Source organism: Ovis canadensis, chromosome 12, assembly GCF_042477335.2.
Source record: "Ovis canadensis isolate MfBH-ARS-UI-01 breed Bighorn chromosome 12, ARS-UI_OviCan_v2, whole genome shotgun sequence".
Lineage (NCBI taxonomy): Eukaryota > Metazoa > Chordata > Mammalia > Artiodactyla > Bovidae > Ovis > Ovis canadensis.
In genome coordinates this window covers 56,291,213-56,310,763 of record NC_091256.1, presented here as the reverse complement: position 1 = coordinate 56,310,763, position 19,551 = coordinate 56,291,213, and the positions used below count along the sequence as shown (strand labels likewise).

General features: G+C 49.7%; 1 protein-coding gene across 2 annotated transcripts in view; it reads left to right on the top strand.

Annotated features, from left to right (window-relative positions):
- CAMTA1 (calmodulin binding transcription activator 1) overlaps positions 1-19,551 on the top strand; it is a 91,714-nt gene that overhangs the window by 14,611 nt on the left and 57,552 nt on the right. The window lies entirely within an intron of this gene.

Below are 19,551 nucleotides of genomic sequence, written 5' to 3'. Positions count from 1 at the left end.
AGCATGGAGGATGAGAAGGAGAAGGATGTGTGTTGCCTAGATTTGGAGCTTAAACAACGGGGGTTGGGGACTCAGGGAGTCACTTCCTGAGCTGGAGGAGTTTGCAGAAGCAGTGAAGTGGGAGAGAGTGGACTCTCGAGTGGGTTTTTGGTCACATTATGTTTGACAGGCTGTTAGAGTCACCAGGCAAATCACTGGGTTTGAAAGTCTGCAGGCCAGGGAAGGGTCCAGAATGGAGATAAACTTTAGGTGTCATCAGCTGAGCAACGGCGTTCAAAGTCATGGGTCTGGGTGCAGGCAGTCGCTCAGTCGTGTTCGACTCTTTGCAACCCCATGGACTATACAGTCCATGGAATTCTCCGGCCAGAATACTGGAGTGAGTAGCCTTTCCCTTCTCCAGGGGATCTTCCCAACCCAGGGATGGAACCCAGGTCTCCCACATTGCAGGCGGATTCTTTACCAGCTGAGCCACAAGGGAAGCCTGGGTCTGGGGTATAGTTGGCCATGAAGGAGGGTGGATAAAGGACAGGAGAGGGCATAAGGCCAAACAGGGGCACCCCCAGTATTTTTTTTTTTTTTTGGCTGTGAGGCATTTGGGATCTAGTTCCCTAACCAGAGATCGAACCCATTCCCCTGTATTGGAAGTGCGGACTCTTAACCACTGAACCTCCAAGGAAGTTGGATGTCAAGTGGAAAAGCTGCTGGCAAAGGGGTGAGAAGAAGCACCCAGCAAGGCAGGAGGAAAACAGCGGGGAAGTGACCACAGGGAGACCAGGAGAAGAGGGTGTTTCGAGAAAAGAGAAGCACAGCCTGTCAATGCCAGGAGTAGGGGAGCAGGGCATTCCAGGCTGAGCAAACCACATACAAAAAGACTCCAAGGCAGGAGGGAGCTCCTTGACTTTACAGAACCCAGAGAAGTGGCTGAAAACTCCTGCAGCCTATCTCTGAGCTGGGACAGGACAGGAAAGACTTGGCCCAGGAGACCTCGTGCCCCCACCCCTCCTCTTGCTGCAAGAGAAAAGACCCCAGGTTCTTCCTTTCTTATCTTGCCCTCCGGTGTTGGCCCAGCAAACCAGCACACAGGTCTGTGGTCCCTGGGATGTCTTCCAGACTCAGGGAGGCATGCACACCTGCTGGAGTCCCAGGGACTGACTCCCTCCCAGTCAGTCTCCACTGGGGTGTGGGAATGGAGGCAAATCCCAAGGCAGGAACAGAATGAGACTCACCCCCAACTGGCATGTGAACGTAGGACCTGGTGGAGACGCCTCTCTGCCCCGACCACTTGTGGCTGGAATGCAGGAATCCTGTAGGTGAGCCCAATGGCTGCCCCGCAGGCCTGCTCAGGCAGCAACACCCTCGCTCCTAAATCCATTACATCAGACTCCTGTTATCAAACCACATCATTTGGACATGGGTCAGCTGTGCTCCAGGGGGCCTAACCTCAAAGAAGACCTCTTGGCAAACCTGGGATCCAGAAAGACCAGCAGGCCTAGGGATATGGCCAGTTCAGACCAGGGTTTTGCAGGCTTCCTTCGGCTTTCCTGGGATCCGGCTCCCAGAATGAACCTCCCTGGGAAAGACTAGAGGTGCTGATCTGCTGACTCAGCAGTAGGAACCATGGTCCTGAAATGGGGAGGCTCAGGACAGCATCCGTCAGCAAAGAGAAGGGGCTGGGGGTGGAGTGGGTGCTGGTGCGGCCTCTGGGAAGAAGCCAGGTCCTGGAGTCCAGGAGTTGAGTGAAATGAGGCCCCAGCCTCCCCCACGAGCCTTCCAGCTCCTCACAGGACTGAAAAGGCAAAATGGCCTCTGGCTGGGGCCCCACATAAGGCCTCTCCTTTTAAAAACTCCTAAAAATACACGTTTCTGATCCCTTCCAAGCAGCGCAGTGACAGACCTTGTCTCCTGCCTCTGTGAAAATAGGACTTTCAGAATAGTCTGACAGGCTGGAGACCAGCTTTCTCCATTGCCAACATGCTCCACTCGTGAACTCAAAACCCTTTATTTGAGGGGAAAAAAGGGACAGGCAGGCATGTGTCAGATGTTCTGTATTTAATAATGGGAGAGATTTATAAAAATCCATGGCAGAGTGGACACACCAAAAACAGAATCTTCGAGAGACAGAATTTGAAAGAAGCAGCTATCACATTCTCCAACCTCCTCGTCCTCGTGGAAGGAATCTGGGCCCCCAGAAGAGCAGTGATTGGCCACAAATCACTGTTGAATCAGGACAGATGTCCTCCTGACTCTAGATCAGCATGCCCAGCTTCCCCCACCCACTTCCCCTTCTCCATCCCACAGCCAGACTCACAGACTCCAGGAGCTGTGATACAGGGCAGGTGGGAAACCAACTGGCCAAGGGCCTGGGCCAGTTCTGACATCAGCAGGTGGAAAGGGCTCCTGAGAGTCCTTTCTCCTGTCCAGGCCTGAGATGGTTCCTTACCCCATTCGGTGGCACTGCTGATGTCTTGTGTCACGTCAAAAGACGATCAAAAGGTAACCAAAGCTGCATCCCTGGGTTTTGAGACGTGAAGGAGAGCTGACAGACCTCTGAGCCACGTGATTGTCTCTTTCTGCAAAACCTGCCTCTTGGCACAGAGCTGTCCAGCCAGGGGTTACGGTAGCTGACATTCATGTGCCACCAACTAACTCACTCAGACTTCCCAACGACCTATGAAGTTTCCCTGGAGGAGATGGCAACCCTCTCCAGTATTCTTGCCTGGACAATCCCACAGACAGAGGAACCTGGCAGGCTACTGTCCATTGGGTCACAAAGAGACAGACGTAACTTAGCCACTAAACAGCAAAACAACAACAAAGTCCCCATTGTATAGATGAGGACGCTTAGACATGCAGTGAGCAGATGATGCAGAAAGAATCATACACGGGTGGTCTGACCCCATCCATCTGGTCTTTTTTTTTTTCTCTCGGATCAACCCTCCTTTTATTTATATTTTTAACTTTATGTTATATTGGAGTAGAGCCGGTTATGGGTCTTCCCAGGTAGCGCTAGTGGTAAAGAACTCGCCTGCCAATGTAGGAAACATAAGAGACCTGGGTTCGATCCCTGGGTCGGAAGATCCCCTGGAGAAGGAAATGGCAACCCATTCTAGTATGCTTGCATGGAGAATCCCATGGACTGGAGCCTGGCGGGCTACAGTCCACAGGGTCGCAGACTTGGACATGACTGAAGCAACTTAGCACACACTCAGTCGATTAAATGTTGTGATAGTTTCCGGTGCACAACAAAAGCAAAGGGACTCAGCCATACATATCCATGTATCCATTCTTCCTAAACTCCCCTCCCATCCAGACTGCCACATAACATTGAGCAGAGTTCCCTGTGCCATATAGTAGATCCTTGTTGGTTATCTGTTTTAAATATAGCAGTGCATACATGTGGCTCTCAACCCACCCGTCTGCTCTTGACCTCATCACAATGGGAGTCTTCCTCTGGCCTCTTCTTCCTGCTGTAATCATGCTGCATCTGCCAGAGGCCTGCAAAGCTAGAAACATCCTTTGTTCCTGCTTCTTTCTTCCCCACGATCCCCTCTCCACCAAGCCAAGAAGTTTGTAAGTGAACACCTTTAAAACCCACAGAGACTCCTCCTCCCATTTTCCGTTGCTTTGCCATTTTTATACTGCAGGCCTTTAGCAGCACATCCCTGGGTTGGAGCCTCCCCATTGGGAGGGCCCCATCCCTGCTGCCACTATCTCCAGCACCACCCCCATCCATGCTGCAGCTCACTGCTGTGTTCAGGAAAGATTGACAGGCACCTGCTGTGAGCCAGGCACGGTGCAAGGTGCTGTCCCCCGGGAGGGAAAGACTTGACAACTGGTGACTGTAGCCCAGAGCCCCATGATGAGTTAGAGATGAGGCAGGGCTGCCAGCAGCAGCTGTAGGGAGGGGCGTGGCCATCTGGGAAGGTCAGGGTCAACCCTGACTCTGCAATCTGACCCCAAGACCCTTCCTAAACTGACTTCAGCCTGGCTTTCTTGCCTCATCCTCAGCTCTCCGACCTCTCCCCCTGCAGAAGGCTCTCCCCTCCCGTCTACCAAAACACCCGGACTTCCCCAAACATACTCTACTGTTTCTCACCTCTGGGCCTTCACACATGCTCTTCCCTCTGGCCCCTCACGCTGTGGTCACTTTAAAGAACTCTGGCTCTATTGAAAATTTCTGTTCTAAGGCCTGTCTGCTCTGAAGGCTGACTTCCCTTGTCCCCCTCTCCCCACTCAGGACGCCTTCTTTTTATTTGGCTTTCCCACTACCATTTGTAAATTCCTCCCGTAGCAATTCTTTCCTTGTTATCATTTATTCACTAACTGGTGCTGGAACCCCCCACTGGGTGCCAGATACTGGGCCAGGGCTGGAATCAGAACAACGGAATGGATGGACAAGAGCAGATGAGGTCCCTGTGAGGAAAAGAGTGAGAACTGACCACCAAGCCTGTGCACAAGCAAGCCTATGGGGAATTTGTGATGGAGGGTTAGGAGGAGATGTGTGTGGGTGGGAGGACTTCTTGAAGAAGTCACCCCTGATCTTAGATCTGAGGGAGGAGCAGAAGCTAACTCCATGAAGAGGGAGGGGAAAGTTCAGGGAACAGACAGCCCTGTGGTGAGAAGGAGCTTTGTAGGAAGCATGTGAGGGCTCGGGAGGTGGAGAGGGAGTGGGGATCAGACCAGACAGGTTAGAGGGACCCCAGGTACCAGCCAGGATGAGAAATACTAGCTTTATCCCCAAGGAGAGGAAAGCCATGGAGGGTTGGAGGGGCAGAGATATGACTAAGTTTGCTTTTCGAAAAGTGCTGTTGGCTGTTCGATGGAGAACGGATTGAAGGAGGGCCGGAGCAAGCGAGGGTAGACCAGTGAATCCTCCAGGTTTGAGATGATGCTGGACTCGATGGTTCTGGAAAGAAGGGGGCAGTCAAGAGAGGTTCAGGAGGTAGCATCAGTGGGACTTATAGATTGGTTAGGTAAGGGGTCTCCATATCATTCACCCTGGAGGAAGACCTGTCACAAGTTGGGCTGAGTTTACAGGGAGAAGTCAATAGCAAGTCAGTGGATTTAAGATCCAGAGCTCAGAGAAGCATGTGGGCAGGGGACGTTTGTGACATGTCTGCATGGAGGTAGCATGCAAAGAAGTGGGTCAAGGGGTGTGGATCAAATTGACAAAGGGGAGAATCTCGCTGAGTCCTAAGGCCAAGGACTTTTATCTTAATTATAAGCTTGCCCCAAAAGGCCATGAACACAGTACCTGCTCAATAAGTATTTCTTTAAGGGATAGATGGATGGATGGATGAGTGAACGGATGGATGGATGGATGGATGGATGGATGGGCAGGTGGATGGATAGACTGATGGATAGATGGGTGGGTGGACAGCCAGTGGTGTCTTTGTGACCGTCGTCCTCATTGCTGACTGACTCCAGCTTTAGGGTGCATGGCCCCTGGTGTCAAAAGCGGTTGGGGCAGGTGTCCAGAACTGACCAGGCACTACCAACCCCTTTCAGGTCTCTCCATCACTGGACAAGCTTCAGGCGAAAAACCTAAGACAAGAATGCAGATGCTTGACCTTTATTAAATGTGTCCTTGAGGCTGCCTTCAGAGCTTTTATGGGGCCACTTAGTGAGAACAGAGAATTCACCGCTCAGCTCCCTGGAGTTGGAAAAGAGAAAAAGTAAATTTCCTCCCTGAGCTACTCAGACCCATCTCTCCTCTGGACCTCAGAGAAGCTGGGGACTTCCTGACAGGTCCCTGGCAGGTCATCACATGGTGTGTCACAGTCCTGGGGTCTGGAGGAGGGTCTCATCTGACCCCCTGTGACTTCCTCATTGTCTGACTCAGACCCACCTTAGCCTTGTCAGTGAATGAATGAACGAATGAATGAGTTGGTAGGTGGGTAGCAGAGTTGGGGGCCATGAAAACCTGCCTATCCACACTCATTCCCATGGAATTCGGCACACCAAAATGCTCTGGTATGACAATGACAGCCATTCCAGCGAGGCCCCATGCCAACAGCTTCATGTTCATGTACAAGCTCCTGTTGAGGTCTCACAATACCCACCTCCTCTGGCACTTATGGCCCCACATTCTTAGGTAAGCACTTCACCCCTCAACCAGGTCATAAACCACATTGGAAGAAGCAGTTTTGGCAGAAGGCAACCTGTACACCTGCCCATTGTCACTGGTACCTGCTGAGTCCCAGCCATCTGAAGGGAACTCTCCTGGATTCAAAGCTTTATGGGTCAACTGGGCATGCCCCTGCCTCCAGGACGGCATGGCCCAGGACATGAGGCAAGACGGATGGGACAGTAGGTGGGACGAGTGCCCTGTAGGGCAGGTTCTAAGTATTAGGTGAGCATGTACGAGGGCCTGGGAGTCCCTCTGCGTTCCATCAGGAGGAGAAAGCACTTGACAGGCGCTGACCATGAAAATGATGTTTGTTCATAGAAATGCTCTTCATAGGTAGAAAGAATGTGTGAAGAGTCGGTCAGCTCACAGTCCATGCTTGGCTTTAATCATTGACAGGACTCATAGAGCCCGTGAAAGCTGTTACACTCACAAGACCACCCCCGCCCCCAGGTCAGTAGGCGTCCAGTACGATATTGGGGAAGATCAACGAAATAGCTTCAGAAAGAATGAAGAAGCTGGGCCAAAGCGGAAACGACACTCAGTTGTGGGTGTGTCTGGTGGTGAAAGTAAAGTCTGATGCTCTAAAGAACAATATTGCATAAGAACCTGGGATGTTATGTCCATGAATCAAGGTAAACTGGAAGTGGTCAACAGGAGATGGCGAAAGTGAACACTGACATTTTAGGAATCAGTGAACTTAAATGGACTGGAATGGGTGAATTTAATTCAGATGACCACTATATCTACTACTATGAGCAAAAATCCATTGGAAGAAATGGAGTAGCCCTCATAGTCAACAAAAGAATCCAAAATGCAAAGAATCCAAAATACTTGGGTACAATCTCAAAAACAACAGAATGATCTCAATTTGTTTCCAAAGCAAACCATTCATTACCACAGTAATCCAAGTCTATGCCCCAACCATTGATGCCGAAGAAGCTGAAGTTATACTCATAGTTACAGTTAATTCCATCAAGAGGACCCACATGGAAATGAGCCAAGGGAAGAAGTGTTGCAGGGCAGGGTCTAAGAGGGCACCAAATATCCAGCTTCCCCTGTCTGCTCCCATGGAGTCATGGTCAGCATTAATGTCCCTAGATCAATGTATGACAGTGCTCATGGAGAATCACCAATCAGGGAAGCTCCCCTGAGTCTTGGTGTCCAGAGTTTTTATTGGGGCTCCATCACATAGTATTGGAGCTCCATCACAAAGCTCCAATACTTTGGCCATTGATGCAAAGAACATCACTGGGAAATACCCTGATGCTGGGAAAGATTGAAGGCAGGAGGAAAAGGGGGCAACAGAGGATGAGAAGGTTGGATGGCATCATCAGCTCAATGGACATGAGTTTGAGCAAACTGTGGGTGACAGTGAAGGACAGGGAAGCTGGGTGTGCTGCAGGCCATGGGATTGCAAAGAGTTGGACATGACTGAGTGACTGAACTACAGTTACATAGGTGTGAGCAACTGCCCATGTGACTGATCTCAGCTTGAGTCTCCAGTCCCTCCTGAGTTGGCTGATACCATGTGACTGAAAGCTTTTACCCTAAATCACATAGTTGATCCTTCTAGACTGGCCAGCCCCAATCCTACAACTATCCAGTGTAGCTCTTACCTTAAATCATATTATAGGACTAGCCAGTGACTCAGGCAAACTAAGCCACTCCCAGCTGGTTTGGCATTCCAAGGGCATGGAGCTCCCCTCCCAGAAGGCAAGGACAAAAGCCAGTCTTCTCTTCAGTCAAGGTCAAAATCTCTACTGTGCAGAACTGCACCTCCCCTCCTCTGCCCCTACCTAGTTCTTGCCTGTCTCCCCTGCTCCTCACCCCAGCAGACCAATTCATTTCTGCTGTTGCTTGTTGACAGAAGAAATGCTATGTGTCTGACATGGTTTTTGCTGTTGTTGTTGCTGTTGTTTTTAAAGTGTCACCCATACGCAGATCTTATGTAGCACTCAGCAAGTCTTTTGGGCCAAAGAACACATTTTATTATGAAAAATGGTTTGGGCGACTACTTTGTCTTCTGCAGAGAATACTGTGCAAAGCTCAAGATTTCCTGGGCAGGGATGTGAAATTCACTAGATTGCAGATCCATCCACTTAAATGTGAAATCAAATGAGAAATTTTAAGAGCTTTTGACAGCTAAGGTTATTATTCTGACATATTATCTCAATTACCTCTTTAAATTGCTCACCTGTGCCATGGCCCAGGATGCTCTGTAAATGAACCTTCATCCCGTCTCCATTCTGCAGACAGCACCCCCCACTCCAGCAGTGTTTTCTCCTCACTAAAGTGTTCTCCTGGTGGCTCCACTTGCTGCTGGCAGGTTATAAGCGGCTCCATTTGGAGCTGCTGCCCAGTCAACTCCCTCCCCTACGCGCTCCCCATCTCCTTTTCCCGTGCTGGGGGCCAGGAGCCTGGAGGAAGCCCCCTCACCAGTGCCCCCCCACCTCCAACAATGCTCCTTTCCCTCCCCCAACACTGGTAGAAATGGCTGACCCTGCAAATGGATCTGACCACCCGGGTGTAGACAGGAGTCTCACAGCTGGGGCGGGGGCCTGAGCAAAGAGCATCCCTGCTCAGTAACTCACCTTTAAGAGAAAAGGAAGACATGGATGCAGCGTTCAGCCATCCTCTATGATGTTAACAATTCAGTGTGATTCTAAGACATTAAAAATGCATCACTGCTCTAATGTTATAAGCTTGATGATGTTTATTATGACATCAGAAGGCCTGGCCTGGGCCCCTGGGGAATAAGCTAAAGCCAGGGACACTCTGAACAGGGCCTTCCCAGAAGTGCTGTAGACATGGCCCCATGGCCATGAGGTCGGGGGCCTGGCGCATTCAAAGCCCCCAGTGCCCTAGAACTTGGAGATGGCTGGTGCATTTATCACGAGGCTTTCTTGGTGGCTCAGATGGTCAAGAATCTGCCTGTAATGCAGGAGACCTGGATTCAGTCTCTGGGTCAAGAAGGTCCCCTGGAGAAGGAAATGGCTGCCCACTCCAGTATTCTTACCCGGAGAATTCCATGGCCTGAGGAGCCTGGCGGGCCAGTCCATAGGGTTACAAAGAGTCAGACACAACTGAACGACACTTTCACTTCACTTTTTTGGAAAAGTAGCAGGAAAATAGAAAACTCAGAGCAGAGAGCAGGCATGCAGCAGGGCGCGTGAACCTCCAGGTCCCCTAAGTGCACTCACAGACATCATTTCTTCCCCAGCATCCTCAGGTTTGATTCCCAGTAAGAAGGTGAAGAGGGGCTCATTTTATATCTGCTGAAAGGCCCTGACATTAAGTTACTTGAAAGCGAGTTAAAGTGTGGAGGATCCTTGGGTAGGGCTGCATTTCTCAGGAAAGCATCCCAGGGGGTTTCACTTTGATGTAGATGGTACTGCTCAGGCCTATGGGCAGCAGGGCCAAACCAGGGGCTACTGACTCGGCATCAATGGTCCAGAAGCTGGTGAGCTGCAGGCCTGCGTGGGGCCATGGCTGCACCGTGAGGGACCAACCAGGGTGTCAAACAGAGACCAGCCTGGGGGGGTGGGGGGGGGTGGGGCACACACACGTGTGTGTTACACATCTGTGCTTTTCCTTGGCCACTGTTTTTGTTTTTCTCACTAGCAGCATTTAGCACCTAAGGTGTCTGAAACTTCCTGAGCTCAGTCTGTCAGCGCCGCTTCTCAGAGATGGTTGTAGCTTAATATGCACCCACCTCTCACTGAGCTTTCCCTTTTGATAGATTTTTCTTCTTTTTGGTAACACAAAACACGATTTGACAAGCCTCCACTAGTGACCTCGGTAATGATCTGTTATCTGTAGGAAGCTGCTGGTTGCTTCTCTAAATGGGGGACTTCCCAGCTCCTGTTACCACTGATGCTGAAGTTTCAGGGTTTGGTCACAGCAGTTGTCAGGATGGTGATTTCAAAGTGGTCTTCAGTGTAGTCACCCAGTCTTTTGACTCTGTTGTCACCTTCAAGAGAATATGCTCATTTCTCTTTAATCAGATTTTTAAAAATGAATAGTATCTTGTTCATAAAAAAAAGTACAGCAAAGCAGTTTTAATAAATGTACTTTGAGTATGCCTTTTGGGTAAACATTCCTATTCTTCTTCTTTTAAAAAATATTTATTATTTGGCTGTGCTGGGTCTTATTTGTGACACACAGGATCTTTGTTGTGTTACACTGGATCTTTCATTGCAGGATAGGCTTAGTTGCCCTAAGGAATGTGGGGTCTTACTTCCCTGACCAGGGATCGAACCTGTGCCCCTGCACTGCAAGGCAGACTGTTCATTAATCACTGGCCCACCAGGGAAATCCTGACATACCTGTTCTTCACTTTGACTCCACTGGGCAGTAGGGTGCATGGCAGAGAGGCCATCTGCAGCCTGGAAAGTGCCTGCGATACTCTTGAGACCCCAAAGCCTGGAACTTCCCAAGATCCTCCCTGGAAGGATCCACTGGGGGTGGGGCTGGAACCCGACTTGGTAAGGGTGGCCTTGAACATGGTTGCTGTTGTTGTTCAGTTGCTAAGTCGTGTCGGACTCTCTGCAACCCCATGGACTGGAGCCTGCCAGGCTCCCCTATCCTTCACTATCTCCTGGAGTCTACTCAAATTCACGTCCATTGAGTTGGTGATGCTATCTAAGCATCTCGTTCCCATAGAGTTCTGCACTTGAAGGTCTATAACCCCTCAGCCAGGTAAAGAGATGCATGGATATGTAGGGAGCTGAGCTTAGAAAACAAAGATTGTCTTCGTCAGTTTGTCTTTGTTACTGCCAGGTGACAAAGTACCACAGACCGAACAGCTGAAATAACAGACATTTATTTTTTCACAGTTCTGTAGGCTAGAAGTTTGAGATCAAGGTGTGAGCAGGTTTGGTTTCTCTTGAGGCGTCTCTCCTTGTCTTGCTAAATGAGTGTTCTCGCTGTATCCTCACATGGCCTTTTCTCAGTGTGCTCACCCCTGCTGTCTCTTTGGGTGTCCAGCTTTCCTCTTTGTGTAAAGACATAGCCACATTGGGTTAGGCTCCACCCTAACCGCCTCATTTTCATCTAATCACTGTTTTAAAGACCCTGATTCCAAATACTACAGTCAGAATCTGAAGTCCTGAGAATCAGGGCTTCAATCTATGGATCTGGGGGAAAAGGGAGGGGGAGTCCCTACTCAGCCCATAAAAGAGCCATTCTCCAAAACTGAGATCCTGCATGAAGAGGATTTCATCCCTGCTGTGAGGGCTTTGCCAAGGCCTCAGGCCTGCCCTCTGGGACCCCATGGAGGGCCTGATGCTCAGACCCCCAGGCCAGGGGTTTCAGCTGGAGATTTGCTGGCTTGTGCTTGAGTTTTATAGCTCCCTTGGCCAAGGTATGGACTAGTCTAGTCACCTTGCCCTATTGTTTAGCTAAGACTAGGGGCTAACACCTTTTGGGCACCAGGCTTCGAGCTTACCCTAGGATACAGCTCCTATAATCATCCCTGTTTTATAGATTAAGACACTGAGGCTTAGAGAAGAGAGCCTTTCCAAAGTGTCAGAGCTGGAAACACTGCCCAGCCCTTCTGACTCCTGAGTTGAGCACTCACCACTTGGCTACTCTGTCTTCTAGGGATTTTAGGGCTCTGGAGTAAAATAAAGCCCGGGCACAGACTGGCCCTGGCTGGCCCAGCTTAGAGGGTCCTAAGGCCAGACATGACCCTGTCTCCTTGAGTGTGTCTGCTGTGTGCCATCCAGACTCCTGGCACCAAAGGGTGGTGTTGTGTTAATAAGCACAGCTTCAGGAAGTGAACTAGAGAAGGAAGGGGCAGTGGCCCTGCCAGCCAAGCCGCCAAGCCTATCCTTTGGTCAAAGAGGGTCCCTGCACCTGCTTGTACTGTCATGGAAGCTGCATCCCTAGTTTCCAAGTGAGGCCAAGCAGAGAGCTCCGGCTCTGGAGCGTGGAAGCTTGGGGCCTCTGTGGCTCACTAGTGCACAGTCCAGGACAAATTACTCAACCTGTTGTGCCTCAGTTTCTTCCTCTGTAAAACTGTGGTAATAAGAACACCCACTGTACAAGCTTGGTGTGAGGATGAAAGGAATTAACATGTATAAAGAATGGAGCTGGTACCTAGTAAATATTATCTTGATGATGATGGTGGTGGTGATGGTGATGATGGTGATGATAATAGTGATGATGGTAGTTGTGATCATGGTGGTAGTGATGGCAGTTCCCATCTCAAGAGGAAGAACCAGGTCTCTCCCCTCCCCGGGTGGCACCTGCTCACTGAGCTGTCTTCACTCTCTGTCCATGGAGGCTGCACTTCCTTGTCCATGAGGACCATTTCACCCAGAGACCTAGAGCAGATGGGACCTTGGTGAGGTAGAAGGCCTGGGTGGAACCATGAGCCATGCTGGCATGGGTTAAGGGGTCTGGGTCCTCTTGCCTCAGTTCTTCCTGAATGACTACAAAATAGGATTTGGTTAGAGGTCCTGCTCCTCTATCTGTGTGTGACTCCTAGCTGTGCCTTAGGCTTTCAGGCCAGCCCCCTCACACACCAGCCATGCACTCCAGCTCGTGTTAATAACAGAGGTAGTATACTGTGGTAGGAAAGAATCTGCCACAACAAAAGACCCTGGAGAATATCATGAAGGCCATCACAGTCCCAGCCCTGGCCTTGGTCCTCATCCCAAAGCCCACACTGGGTGCCCTCCTGTCCCTGGGCTCCCACTTTACATTCATTATCCAATTTCATCCTCTCCCTGCCTCCAGGAGATGTTTCATCCTCATTTTCCTGACAAGGAAGCTGAATCTCTCCAGGTGACTTGTTCTGTGTCACACAGCTCAGGGCTGCACATAATAAAGCCCATTGAAGGGGTGCTTTATCACTGCATGTTATCATTTCCTGAGTGTACGTCGGATTATCCGTCCTTTGACTCTGCTGAGCACATCTCTGCATGTCCCCCACTCTGATAGGACACTAGCCATGATATTTATCATCTGGTCCATGTATCATCTTGGGGCTGAGCGCAGAGGGATTATATATTATCCATATATAACTATGGATGGGCCTGTATAAGCCACCAAGGAGAATGCGTGAAGGTGGTTTCTTTCACCTAGCTTCTTCCTGCATCACAGTCCTTAAGAGAGACCGTCAAGCTCCTAGGCTGATGGCAAATGAACTTCTTCCTCCCTCTGGATTAGTGCTGACAGCCTTCCTGGGCTAATACCAATCGTGGCAGCATGGTTTGCCCAGGTAGCTAACATCTTGTCTCTTACAACTGTTCCCGACAGTAATCTAATGCTGTGTAACAAACCATCCCAAAGCTGAGTGGCTCAAAACAGCAAGCATGCTTGCGTCAGTGCCCTCCATGCTGTGGGTTGCCTGGGTGCACACAAGCAGCTGCATTCATAGGACTGGTCATTTCAAATCCAATGGTCCCTGCAGCCAAAGCTCAGGGGCCCTTGCTCTGTCAGGTTCTGCTGGATCTGCCAGGACCCCATCTGCATGGCTTTAGATCTCATTTTGCAGAAGAGGAAACTGAGGCACAGGAAGAGTATGGAGCTTGGCACACAGGTACTTAGTGATGAGGCAGGAACCACAGTCCAGGCTGCCTTCCCCCACCCCAGCGCCTCCCTCCCATGGAAGGTTCAGGGGCCTGACCAGGACAGTGGCAACTCAGCTGAAGTGTTTACTGTTCTCTGAAAGCCCACCTTCACCTCTGAATCAGCCAACCATTTGATGGAGAACCCTGGTCTATAAGGGACTTCTCCAAGAAGAACCCCAAGTTCAGGGCATGGTTCTCTCCAGGATCCCTCGCTGTCTAGGAGGCAGTCAAGGCAAGTGGGAACTGGATGGACTCAGCCCCGGTCTTTTCACAATCCTTCAGAAGCACTAGAAATGAACCCTCTTCTGAGGTCCTCCTCGGAGGCCCTGGGGGGTCCTCATGGTGTTGAGCGCCTCTCCTCTGTCTGTCTTGTCTCCTCACTGAGCAATCACCTGGCCCGGCCTCTCGATCCACATTCTCCATCACCACAATATCCCACCGAGGGCTGGACATGAGGACTCTGTGAGCAGAAGGGGACCCACTGGCCAAGGGTCAGTCATCAGACCCTCCTGACCTCAGTTTTCCTTTTTCCATCACTTGGCCTTCTCTTCTAAAGCTAATCCATTGATTCTTCTTATGCTTCATTCTCTTTCTCTTCCTCTTATTGTGTTTGTGTTTTACAACTCTTTGCTGTTCATTTGCTAAGCTGTATCCAACTCTTTGCAACCCCATGGACTGCAGCACACCAGGCTTCCCTGTCCTTCACTATCTGCCAGTTTGTTCAAACTCATGTCCATTGAGTCAGTGATGACATCCAACCATCGCATCCTCTGCTGCTCCCTTCTCCTCCTGCCCTCAATATTTCCCAGCATCAGGGTCTTTTCCAATGAGTTGGCTCTGCTGAGATATAATTAACATACTGTACAATTCATCCACTTAAGGTGTACGATTCAAAGTTTTTAGTCTATTCATTGGGTTGTACAGTCATTACCACTACTCAATTTTTGAAACCATTCATTCCTCCAAAAAGAAGCCTCTTTACTCATAACTGTCCTGTCCCACTGCCCCTAGGCTCCTTCCCCCAAGCCCCCACCCTCCCCCCAGCCTAAGGCAACTATGCGTCTGCTTCCATATTTCTATAAACCTCCCCATCCTAGAGTCATATCATTTGAACTAGCTTCTTTCAACTTAGCATAGTGTCTTCAAGGTCCATCCTTGTTGGAGCAGGTGTGAGTTCTGGCTTCTTTCACCTAGCCATTTGTTTTTCTTTGGAGAAATATCAATCAGACCCTTTGCCCATTTTTTAAAAATTAGGCTTTCTTTTTATTCTTGAGTTGTAAGAACTCTTTTTATATTCTAGATAGAATTTCTTTATCACATATATGATTTACAAATATTTTCCCCATTCAGTGAATTGTCTTTTTCACTTTTTTTCACCTTCTTGATGGTGACTTTTGAAGCACAAATGTTTTTAATTTTTATGAAGCTCAATTTATTTATTGATTTATTTTTGGTTGTTCAGGCATATGGTGCCATAGCTAAGAAGCCATTGCCAAATTCAAAAGACTGGGAGATTTACCTCTACATTTTCTCCTGAGAATTTTGTAGTTTGGTCCTTATATGTAAGTCTTTGATCCATTTTGAGTTGATTTTTACATATGGTGTGAGGTAGGAGCCCAACTTCATTCTTTTATATGGGGACATCCAATTGCCCCAGACCTCTTTGTTGAAAAGACATATAGGGCTTTCTTTCTTCATTGAATTATTTTGTCACTCTTGCCCATGGTTTCTAAAACTACTTTTTTATTTCTTAAGGACTTAAAGATGCACTGATTATGCATCTTGTACTTATTTTTTAAGTGGTCACTTACTTTGGGAAAACTCCTATTTGATTATTTTTATTAGAAGTTAATATGTGCAGAAACATATTTGATTTCTTATGAGATAGGAGAGGTGAGGTTATGTTGCAGTAACAGACAACCCAAGGTAAAGTGATTAATTTCTCTCATGCTCAAGTTCAATGCCAATTGGCAAGAAGAGCCCCACTCACCCCAGTCACTCAGGTACCTGACCCAGTAGAGTCTACCTCTTGACATAAACAAGCTCTCACAGCTGCCAGGGCTGAAGAAAATAATGTGGTCCTGCTTCTTAGAACTTTCCCAGACTGCTTTCTTAACAGGAATCTAAATGATGGCAGGAGTTTTCAGATATTTGGGAGAACCATCAGAGAGGCAGGATGAGTGGTTTGAAACTTGAAACCCAGATCTCCTGCTTACCATCTGTATGACTTTAGGCAAGTTCTCTAACTCCTTGAAGTCTCATTTCCCTGCCTCTGGACAATATCCAACTTGTGGGAGAAACAGCAGCAGTGTATGTGAGTGGGTAGTGAAATAGCAGGTAGATGTCAGGCACCCAACAAACTGTAGTTCCCTTTATCCTCACCTGCAGCAAGATGTTTCCCTTTGGTTCCTCCTGAGACCCCCAGCAGAGGTTAGGTTTCTGCTTAAACAACTTATTGACCAGAGACATGTTAATAAATCTTTTGTTACTTGAACATTATTGACCGGAAACATTTCAATATTCACTTACATAACAAATCATCGGTCACAGGTGTTAATTTCTGTAAAAAGCCCCTGGTCAATAAGATGTTTAAAAAGAAAGAATACTGAAGCCAAAATATAATGTGTTAAGATACAACAATTGCACTTGGTCTGGGTGCTGCCAAGTGAACTGATCACTGAGCAAAGATTTCTTCTTCACTGTTTGAAAAACCAACTCAGGTAAATGCAAAGCCCCATAAAAACAGAGTGGAAGAATTTGTTTGAAGCACAGGCCTGTCTTACTCTGTCATTTCCTAACCTAACAGAGGAGCATGAATACTCTGTGGGTACTTGGATCCAGTATGCTGCCCAAGCTCTGAGCTTGCTCTGGAAGCATCCAGCTCACCCCAGCTCACCCCCCAGCTCTGTCTGCTTTCCAGGCATGGGCCCATGGAGGACGCTTGCTCTGGTGGCCTCTACCCTGAGACAGATTTAGACGGGAAAGAGAGAGGGAGATCTTCCAGGAAGTGGGTGGCTCCAGCAGAGGAAAGTAAGAGGACTTGCCTAGTGTAGAAATGTTGCCTCGGGCTGCCTGAAAGAGAGCTCCAGGCTGCTGTCCCTGACTCTGACACCAGGGCACAGCCAATGTGCTGAAGCATCCATAGCCATGGATACTTGGATAAACATTTCTTTCATGCCAGGTGGACATGGGCTGCTGCAGGAAGGGTGTAGGGTCATGGCAGTCAGTGGAGATGGCCAGGTCTGAACCAGAGCTGAACTTCCATCTTTTTAAAAGCAAATCCAAGGAAGGCGGGAAGTAAAAACCAACTTCTCCACATAAAAGATAGAAAAGACTAGAGGTGTTCTCTTTAGTTGGGGTCCAGGTAGCTGAACCTGGACCCAACATCCTGAGTTCCCTGCACTGTCAAGTATAAAGGCAGGTTTTGCCCCTTGTGATCCCACCTCCCCAGTCGGCCTCTGTTGCCCCCAGTTCACTCAGAGCAATTCAGCACCTACTAGCAGGGTCCTACGCATGATGCTGTGCAACGTGCCGGGATAAGCTGAGACTCCATTCCTGCTCTCAAGGAGATTAGCGGTGTTTCTTTCTTAGCTAGTAACAACTAACTTTTAAAAATACTTATTATCAGGAAGACCCCCTGGAGTAGGAAACGGCAACCCACTCCATTATTCTTGTCTGGAGAACCCCATGAAGAGAGGAACCTGGCGGGCTACAATCCACTGGGGTCTCAAAGAGTCGGACGTGACTGAAGCGATTTCGCAGGCTTAGATGGAGGAGCCGGGTAGGCTGCAGGCCATGGGGTCGCTAAGAGTCGGGCACGACTGAGTGACTTCACTTTCACTTTTCACTTTCATGCAATGGAGAAGGAAATGGCAACCCACTCCAGTGTTCTTGCCTGGAGAATCCCAGGGATGGGGGAGCCTGGTCGGACACGACTGAAGTGACTTAGCAGTAGCAGCAGTAGCCGTAGCACGTGTTAACGTACAATATACATGTGGAAATTGCATATATCATAAGTATGTGAAACTCAGCTCAATGAGTTTTCACAATCTAAAACCAGTGCCCAGATCAAGAAGAGAGCATCACCAGAAACTCAGAAGCCCCCTCTCGTTCCAGTCACTATCCTCCACCCCAAGATGTTCTAATAGCATCGAGAGAGCTAACTTTTTAATAAGTATACCCCAAGTGCCAGGCACTGATATAAGCATCTTACATCTACCAGCTCATCTAATTCTCACCCATAGATAGGAAGGCACAGTTAGCAAGCGGGGAAAATCTAACTAACATTGTCCCCAGCTACTACCCTTACATTGCCTCCCCTGGAAACAAATAGAACCTGCTCACCCTGTGCTGAAAGAGTGATGCATAACAATGATCCTGGGGCTGCTCTGTGGAGAGCTGCCTGGGGATCTGAGTCAGGCCTCAATGGATAAGAATGCACCTAGCAGATAAAGGGGAGAAGGCACATAAACACAGCTGGGAAGTGCAGGGGTCCAGTGCGGTGAGAGCAGGGGTCAGGAGATGGGGGTAGGAGTACGAAGGACTTCTTGGAGCAGGATTGTGAGTGCTCAAGAGTGTTCTGACTTTGCCGGGGCAGGTGAGGGACCCGCTGGGGTTTAGTCAGTGGTCAGCCCCCAAGAGTGAGGCCCTAATCCACTTGCTAGCTTTCCCGGTTCAGAGGCGTGGCACAGGATGGAGCCAGCCCCCCACCCCCAAAAGATGTCCTTGGCTTGGTCTCTAAACGAGAACTCTGTTTTGGTTGTATAGTCTTGAGGGTTGTGCAAAATTCTCTGGCTGTTTGTGTGTGTGTCGCTGCTGTTTAGTCACTAAGTCGTGTCCGACTCTTTGGGACCCCATGAACTATATAGCCCACCAGGCTTTTTTGTCCCTGGGATTCTCCAGGCAAGAATACTGGAGCGGGTTGCCATCTCCTTCTCCAGAGATCTTCCCGACCTAGGGATCGAACACAGATCTCCTGCACTGGCTGGCAGATTCTTTTCCGCTGACCCACCAGGGAAGCCTACACAGTCTCGAGGGTTGTGCAAATTTCTCTGGTTGTTTTCCTGTGTGTTTGGGTAGGCTCAGAAAAAAAGAGACTCCGCCCCCATCTTTTGCGACTCTTTTTAACCCAGATGGCAGAGAGGAGACATAGCCAGTTTTTAAGATAATTAAGACTATGAAGAAAAAGGGAGAAGATGGGGTCATCACAAGCCTGCGTGGGTCAAGCACTTTCTCTGTGCAAGGCCGTGGGTGGGGTTAATTTAAATGAAAGCAGAATGGGTGATGCTGTCCATCTGAGATGCCTGGGAAGGCTGCTTGGAAACGTGAGTCTTGACGGAGAGGTGTGACTTGGGCTTGAGGCGGGAAGCGAGAGGATATTTATGCAGGAGTATCCAAGTGAGAAAGCCGAAACCAGAACTTTTGGACACCAGGGTTAGAGTCGAGGGATGGGCGGAGGCCCTGGAACTCCAGCTAAGGAGGTCGGGCGCTGCGCCACCGAAATGGGCGTCTCGGATGCTCCTGAACTCCCACTGGAGCCGTCCTGCACCGGCCCCGCCCTGGTCTACGACCCGAGCCCCTCCGCACTGCGGCTCGGGGACCCGCCCAAGTGCCCCGGCGGCCTCATGAGCGCTGTCCCGCGTCCGCAGCCGTCGGCCGGTGGCCGCGCCCCTCCTTCGCGCCCAGCCCTCCGCGCTCCCTTGCTCGCCGCGCAGCGCCGGCTCCTCCCGGGGCTGCATTGCAGACGCCGCCGCCGCAGGGTGCGCCTGGGATGTGCTGGGAGCCCGGGCACGCAGGGCTACTGGGTGCGGGGCTTCCGGGCAAACCCGACGGCGCCCCGGGGCT